We start from the raw sequence: 9,034 nt of genomic DNA on the forward strand, positions 1-9,034 counted from the left end.
GTGCATGATGAATTGCCGGGCTGCCTTGAGTAAACTCATGGGGAGGAACACATTTAGAGCTCCCCATTACTACACAACAGATTCTAAACTTCATGAAAGGCAGTTTAATTAACTACCATTCCACCCCACCCTCAAACAATCCTGACTTCATTTGCTATAGACCGTTTCAAAGAACTACAGTTCCCAAGGTACCTTGGCTAGAGAATGACAACAGCTAAACCTACTGTGATGTAGACAGACCCAGCTGGCTCAATAGGAAATGATCGCGCATCTCAGAAAACCCCAGAAGTCCTAAGTTCTCAATAATTGCATGCCTGGTAAATAACGTCCTCCCTCTGGTAGCTCACCGAAGTTCAAAACAGGTCATTTTCTAAATATGATGCACAATTCTCTCTCGCACACAATCTGCCATGATCATAGGAGAGCCAGGAACTGGCCGAAATTTAATTAAGTAGAATACTAAATAAGTATTGAATCATAAGATTTGCTAATTGTGCTATTTTAAATGTGCATTTTATAGCTGACTTCCTTTCGGATGCTTTTTTTGAAATATTTAAGGGGTTTTTTTGTTAACTTTGCTGCGTTAAGGCTGTAGCTGACCACCTTCATAATGTTTTGTTTTGAAATCTTTAAGACAATGCTTTAGTTTCCTTTTAACTATAGTGGCACCTCGGGTTACAAAAACCTTGGGTTACAAACACTTCGGGTTACAAACTCTGCTAACCCAGAAGTAGTGCCTCAGGATAAGAACTTTACCTCAGGATGAGAACAGAAATCGCATGGCAGCGGCACAGCAGCAGTGAGAGGCCCCATTAGCTAAAGTGGTACCTCAGGTTAAGAATGGTTTCAGGTTAAGAACGGACCTCCAGAACGAATTAAGTTTGTAACCCCAGGTACCACTGTACATTGCTTTGAGTGTATACTTTCTTCAGTAATGTTTTATTTGATGTTTAAATATTTTGTAAATGGCTTTGAGATTTTTTTCTTAAAAACGTAAAGTGGTATAGAAATGAAATAAATAATAATAATAATTACAGGTGGTGGCCACTGCAGTTTATAAGGGGCATGGAACTCTACATTCGAGTTTCATCTGGATAATTATGGAAAAACTAGAGGATTAGGGAGGACAATGAATGAGCAAGTCTATACAGATATAGAATCATTTTTAGCTAGCCTGCATAATATTGGTCTTAGAGAGAGTCACAGGATTCCCCCTTTTTTTTACATAATTACAGGGTAAGGAGGCAGGCATAAGTGCTCCTCTTATGACTTGGATAACTACAGACCGCACTGAACTGCAGAAGTGTTTCAGCTAATGAAATGTGTGTCAAGGTGGTGGATTCCCTGTTCTCTCCTGAGCTCGCGTCAAAGAAGGTACAATCCGCATTATCATGCTGCACTTAGGGGGAAATAGTGCTTCTTTTGGGGTACGTCTCCTATCAAGTGCATGGACCACTGCAGTGGAAATGAGTCACTGCCATGGTTCAAGAACTCAATGATCATTGCTACGTGCCCCTGAGGAAGAACTACAGTGGTACCTTGCCCTCGGCGGTGGTGGATGGTCGGTAAGGCAAAGTACAGCACAAGGAGAGACTTTGCCTGTGTGGGCAACCTTGCGTAGAGGACCTGTACCACTATTTATTGCAATGCCTGCTATATATAGAACCAAGATACCAATTCATAAAACCCCTGCTTGCGAACGGAACACACTCGAAGAGGGTGGAAAGGGTGAAATGGCTGCTGAGTGATACTGATGACTTCGTAACTTACAAAGTAGCACTATATGCGTTGGCAGCTAAGAAGATCCGGAGAAAAGAACTAGATAAAATAGCGGCCAATTGCAAAGGTGATTCGGACATTTAAGCTGGCACATTCTATCTGAGAACCCCCTGCTATTCTATCGTACGCAACAAATAATTTCTAGGAGACGTGACCGTGGTTTATTGTATTTGCAGTGCCTGGTGTTTTTATGGTTATTTTTTTGTTTGTTTGTTTCCTTTATGAATGATGCCATGGATATCCCTGCTGCTGGCCCTTTCACGAAGATTCCCGAACCTAAGAGTAAGTATTTTGCTTTCCTGTATTCAGTTCTTTGGTTGCTTCCATCCTTCCTGGGTGGGGCTGCTTCTCTTACACCCATCCAGGGTGGGGTTCATAGAGTCAACTGACTCATATTTGTCTTTCCTCTGCAGAACACAGTAATCCGGCCAGAGCTGGCGTGTTTCAGGAATAATCTGAAAGAAGGTAAGCCCCACACCTTGGGGACAGTGAACTCCCTTGTCCCTTGTTTGCCCATGACACACCTCCCAGGTCTTCTTGCTGGGAGTCCTGCAGGACCTGCTCCCTGCCTGGCAGGACTTTCCCACCTGGCCTGGGAGGGCAGCACCCAGACTGACTCCAGCTACAAGAAGCCCAAGAGGACTGAACAGATTTTCTCTCTTTTTCATTCTTTTCCATCCAGATGATATCATCATTGAGGAGTTATAATTTTCCTCCTTGGATATCTCAACTGGCCAAAGACTGGCAGAAGAAGAGGCGCTGAGAATCAGGAGGGGGGCAGATTATTTAAGCAGCCATGAAATATGGACTGAGATGGGGCAGAACTAGAAGGAAGGAAGGAAGGAAGGAAGGAAGGAAGGAAGGAAGGAAGGAAGAAAGAAAGAAAGAAAGAAAGAAAGAAAGAAAGAAAGAAAGAAAGAAAGAAAGAAAGAAAGAAAATGGCCCTTTCTGGTGTCACTGGATCAAGGTGATCGATTTTCTTGCATTACTTAAACTAAATAGTTTTTAATGGATTTTGAATAAACATGCAATAAATTGTTACTGTTTTGAATTTCATTATGTTATTGTCTTCCATTGATCTGGGCACTTTTCTGTTGTTAAGGGGGCTGGAACTGTAGCTCTTTGAATGGTAAACTGCAATTCCAAAAATCCTCGGGGAGAAGCAATGCGCAGAACAGGCACCTTTGGTTACGGAAACATCAGGATCCAACCGGAGCTCCAGAACGGATCCCGTCCGCAACCAGAAGTACCACTGGATCAAGGGGATGTATTTGATACTTCATATATAGCTGAGTTGGAGGAGAAAGCTAGTGTGAGCCCAGATGCCGTGGAGCAAGGACTTCCATTGAAATATGTACGTCTCTGACTCATACATCACAGTTAAAATTTGCACTAAAAGGTTCATGAATTTTCATGTGGACTTCATTTTTTAAAAAAAAATTGCAAAAATGCTGTGGAAATGTAGAATATGGATAATTGGGGGCAGTGCTTTTTTCTGGGGGGGGTACGCAGGGGTACACATACCCCTAAATATTTTGTTAATCTACGTTTGGCCTCATTGAGGGGCAGTATTATAGTATGAGTAGGAAAATTAGAGTACCCCTAAATATTTTATTTATTTTTAGGGAAAAAACACTGATTGGGGGTGGGTAAATGGATAGAGAAACTGGAATTCACAGATTTGCCCATACCTAACTTTAAGTAGGCTGATTGCCGAAGAATTGATGCTTTTGAATTATGGTGCTGGAGGAGACTCTTGAGAGTCCCATGGACTGCAAGAAGATCAAACCTATACATTCTGAAGGAAATCAGCCCTGAGTGCTCACTGGAAGGACAGATCGTGAAGCTGAGGCTCCATTACTTTTGGCCACCTCATGAGAAGAGAAGACTCCCTGGAAAAGACCCTGATGTTGGGAAAGATTGAGGGCACAAGGAGAAGGGGACGACAGAGGACGAGATGGTTGGATAGTGTTCTCGAAGCTACCAGCATGAGTTTGACCAAACTGCAGGAGGCAGTGAAAGACAGAAGTGCCTGGCGTGCTCTTGTCCATGGGGTCACGAAGAGTCGGACACGACTAAACAACAACAACTTTAAGTAAAATTTGGTTGATATATATAAAGAAATGGTGGTCCTGAACACCAGATGCTAAGGGCAATGTGTCCTGCTTGCGCGCATCCCAGCAATTTCTAGCTAGACACTGTGGGATACTGGGCTAGATGCAGCATTGGTCCATACAGATGGACTCTTATGTTCCTACTAAATATTATCTAAACTTAAATAAATCTGTTCCTGTTTTGAGTTTACCTGAAGTGCACCTTTTAATTTTATTTTAAAGGTGAACATTGTTTGAATATGTAGTCATAAATGACTACTTTTATTAATCAAGTTAATTTTTTCACATGAATAAACTTTACATAAATAAGACACAAAATACCAAATTCTTGCTCCTCCCTCTTATCTCTCACCCGATCTCCCTTTATTAAGGAGAGAAATAAATTGGAGTGTATTGTCAAGATAATTAAGCACACACAGATGATTTCATAGAGGCTTGGTACGCAAATCAGCATATCACGCAATTAAATTAAAACTCAAAACCGCTTCTTCTTCTTCTTTGAGACCTTGAGGTGTGCCTGGCCACACCCAGCACACCTGGAATGCATGTCTATTCCTAACCCCTGCCCACCTGCTGATTCAGAGCAGTTGACTGAGGGCCTTGCACAACAGTTCCACACAGGCTAATGGTACTGAGAAGCCTGGCTTTGGGCTACGACCTCATGCTTTCACCTGAGTTCCCAGAAAAGATGTGAAGGGGGGGGGGGGAAGGATAGCACCCACAAACGATATATAGCATAAGGAAGCAAATTGCTGCAAATTGTGTCTGGCTTGGTGGCTGGTCAAGAGGAGACATGGCTCGTTGGAAAGACTGGAATCTTACAAAGATCGAAAGATGAGCCAGGAGGATGTGTGGTTATGGGCAGGAGCTGCAAAGAGGGGGGGGGGAGGAGGCAGGAAGAAATACTGTTTGTAATACTGTAATACAAATACAGAAAATATTAGGCTTTAAAGACATCTATTTATGTTACTAGCGCTATGTGTAAATTTATACAATTACCGTATTTTTTTGCTCTATAAGACTCACTTTCCCCCTCCTAAAAAGTAAGGGGAAATGTGTGTGCGTCTTATGGAGCGAATGCAGGCTGCGCAGGTATCACAGTGAAAGCCGCAATCCCTCTTGCTGTTCTGGCTTCTGAGATTCAGAATATTTTTTTTCTTGTTTTCCTCCTCCAAAAACTAGGTGCGTCTTGTGGTCTGGTGCTCCTTATAGAGCGAAAAATACGGTATATATATTTTTAAATGAACAACAACTGTCTCTGCGGGTACCGGAAGCATTGCTATTCCCCACCTGGTCTTGAGGGGATCTCAGTAGTAGTAGTAGTAGTAGTAGTAGTAGTAGTAGTAATATTTATTTATTTATTCATTCATTCATTCATACATACATACATACATACATACATACCTTGCCCATCTGGCTGGGTTTCCCCAGCCACCATAAATGAGTAGGATTTCATTTACAGGTGGGGGCAGAGGGAGAGGCTGAGAGAGTGGCATTATGCGCATGCACATACTGTGTGGCTGCTAATTCTCAGCAAAGCTAGGCTGATGTAGAAGCCCTTTAGTGCCTTTAGTTTCTGGCTGACAAAGGAGCAAGGTTGTAGAGCTGTCATCCTCAAATTTGGCCCTCCAGCTGTTTTGGGACTACAACTTGCATCATCCCTAGCTAATAGGACCAGTGTTCAGGGATGATGAGAATTGTAGTCCCAAAACAGCTGGAGGGCCAAGTGTGGGGGTGCCTGTTGTAGAGCATCTGGGCATCCAAAGACCTTGCTTGTGCCTTGGAGAACTAGCCTTGAAAGGCCTGGACTTATTTGGCGAGGACTGTTATTGGTCTCTCTTAAAACCTGAACGATTCTGAATAGGCTAAATCTCTAACCTCTTTAACACAGTCTTCAACCACTAACTCCAGGCCAATAGGAGCAAGATTGTGGTGCATTGAGGCATTCAAAGTCCTTGACCACGCCTCAAGGGGTTGGAGTTGGGCATCGGGGAGCTTGCGTATGTCTTTTAGCAGGTGTGCAACATAACAAGAGGCAGTGTCAAGAGGCAGGATGGTTTAACGAACACCTTCCAGTTTCCTGGAAAAGCATTTGAGCCTTTTTTGTGGGAACACATTCCCACCCCCTTTAAAATTTCTTTTTAAAAGAGGGAAAGAGGAGGTGAAGAGCCCAAGTTATCTGAGCATGGTAGCCCTGTATCTGTTTCTTAAAGCACTGTGGTATTACCCAGCAGGCCTGAGGCCCAGATGAAAAAAATTGGTGCCTTATTGTTGTGTTGTGAGGCCTGAATTTTTCAGAAATATGGTCATAGCTGTCAACTTTTCCCTTTTCTTGCGAGGAATCCTACTCAGAATAAGGGAAATTCCTTTTAAAAAAATGGAAACATTGACAGCTATGAATATGATATAACAGTAAATGATGGCAAAAATGTTGGATCTTGATACTCCCTTTCTCCACTCAAAAAAACAACAACCTAATATTGAAAATGGAGTGCAGTTGAATTATTTTATCGCCTATAAAGAGCATGAGGTAAACCAAATTATGCAAGAGTAAACGTGCATGTTTTGCTGGAACGAACTAGAGGATTTCTGTACCATAAAACCAAGTTGCTTTTTGTACTTCAAAAGTACAGTAGTTTTTAAATGCCTTGACTGTTGTTGGACTTCTGTTGAAACCAGGGTGATATTAAATGAACTAAATCTAATTTGGCTGAATTAAAAATGTATGAGCTTAATGAGTCCTATGAACTACTTTTGGGACACTGTGAACAATGTTATGAACTTTTCGAAGTGATTGAAACTTTTCATTTTATTGCAATTATAAAGCACTGGAAGCTAACTTGAGAAAATATTTTAGATGTTTAGAGAAAAATTAGATTTATGACAGCTAAGCTGTTGAGTTAACAGTTATTAGATGACTAAAGTAAACTGAAACTTGAACTGGTTAAAAAGGATAACAATAAATATATATTGTTTTTGAGTATAATGAATTGCTAAGCCATATTGAACATATGTGAAAAGGCATCCACGGACATTTAAATATCTGCTAGAGTTTCTAAGAACCTTGCTAAACTGTTGTAGTATGGCTTTATTAGTAAAAGTGATTTATTGTTAGGAAATATTGTCTCACACTCAGAACTTCTCCAGCCAGCATTTTGAATTGTTCTTCTTCATGTCATTTAGGGACAATTTTATTAAGGTGGCTACCACACTGTCATCAACACTGGTAGTTGATCTTGTAACTCCTGGCGGGATTTTAACGATGCTCATATGTTATTTTGAAGGCATCTGTGCAAGATTAAAAAATGAGTTAGATTGCAAATGAAATAAACAATTGCTTGCTGTGTGCACATGAACCCAAGATGGCTGCTTCCTAAAATAGCCACTATAAGGGTTTCTTTTAAATAAAACAAAACAAAAGTGACCCCCTGGGACAGTGACGTATACTCCAAAACCACAATGTGCTAGAATATTAAATCAAAGTGATTTTGAGACACGATTCAGCCAGACTATTTGAAGTGTCCTGCTGATATGGCTGTCCATCTTTCCTGCTGGTAAGACCTCACCTTTCTTAACAATCCATTTCCCTTCTTAGACCACTGTAACCTTAACTTAGGCCTTCCCCCTCAGCAAATACTTTGCTGTGATAGTGATCGCCTATGTTTTACATAAAGTATGGAGCTTTTTTAAAAAAACAAACAAACTCAGTGTGGCCCACTATTTAAGGTTACCAGATTTTTTTTCAGTGAACCCAGGGACACTTTTCAACTTCTTGCTAAATAGATGGATTTTGTCAGGGGACTGATTTGTAAATCCGGGGACTGTCCCCGGGAAACAGGGGCATCTGGTAACCTTACACTATGTTAAGAGGAAAACGTCATTTGGGATGAAAAGTTTGAAAACAGTTGTACCTCACAGAAATTCTGCAGGTAACTGCAAGCTGCTTTCAGGACAAGTGGAGCTAAAGGGGGGGGGACCCCTTCCCTTAAAAAATAATATTAATAGCAAAATGCTTCTCTCATCCCGCCGTCCAATTTTGCTGCCTACAAATAGGGGAATGAATTTTGGGAGGCCATTTTGGGTCAGACCAGTTGAAGTGCAAATAACTCTCCCCTCTGTTATTTCTACAAAATGGTCATTCAGCTGTTTTCATCTCTGACCTGAGGGAAAATGGGCAACACCACCCTATCTCTTATCATCTTCCACAATAGATAACTTCACGTGTTTTTAGAACCCTGATCTTCCGGGGCTTTCAAATCCCATCAGGATATTGCAGAAGTAAATAAAGTGCCCTGTTACAAACTATTTTCTCTGACTTGTGAAGAGTGACAAGTAATGTAACTGGAGGATGGAGTGGGCAGGATTGCTCTCCCCCAACTGATTTTCCGTAGGGGGTTAGAAAACCTGAAAAGAGCTTGATAATATCTTAAGAAGATCATTTCTGGTTATAGGCAAGGCAGGATGCGCTGTCTTCTATCACTCATAATAAAGACTTTTATGCCTTTGTGATTTAATGTCTGCATGGGTTGATTAATGTTGCATTCATATTGGAAGGCACTGGGTACATTCCAAAGCTCTGTCTATGCAAGGGCTTCCAATCACTTCCAATATATAGTGTTAGATCCATTTGTGAAGTAAGAACTCCTTTCTTCCAGGAAAAAAAAAAAATCTATTTCTGCTTCATTGACTATGCAAAAGCCTTTGACTGTGTTGACCACAGCAAACTATGGCAAGTTCTTAAAGAAATGGGAGTGCCTGATCACCTCATCTCTCTCCTGAGAAATCTCTATGTGGGACAAGAAGCTACAGTTAGGACTGGATACGGAACAACTAATTGGTTCAAAATTGGGAAAAGGAATAAGACAAGGCTGTATATTGTCTCCCTGCTTATTGAACTTATATGCAGATTCATCATGCGAAAGGCTGGACTGGATGAATCCCAAGCCAGAATTAAGATAGCCACAAGAAATATCAACAACCTCAGATATGCAGATGACACAACCCTGATGGCACCAAGTGAAGCGGAATTAAACAACCTTTTAATGAGGGTGAAAGAGGAGAGCACAAAATATGCTCTGAAGCTCAACATCAAAAGAACTAAGATCATGGACACTGGTCCCATCACCTCCTGGCAAATAGAA

At 41.3% G+C, this 9,034-nt stretch overlaps 1 long non-coding RNA gene across 1 annotated transcript; it reads left to right on the plus strand.

Annotated features, from left to right (window-relative positions):
* The first annotated feature begins 2,016 nt into the window (after positions 1–2,016).
* On the plus strand, positions 2,017–2,830 carry LOC310676700. Its single transcript, XR_014510687.1, has 3 exons — positions 2,017–2,061; positions 2,193–2,244; positions 2,462–2,830. It is a non-coding gene; the product is annotated as an uncharacterized lncRNA (long non-coding RNA).
* The last annotated feature ends 6,204 nt before the right edge of the window (positions 2,831–9,034 follow it).

This window comes from Podarcis tiliguerta, assembly GCF_965153285.1.
Source record: "Podarcis tiliguerta genome assembly, chromosome: 4".
NCBI lineage: Eukaryota > Metazoa > Chordata > Lepidosauria > Squamata > Lacertidae > Podarcis > Podarcis tiliguerta.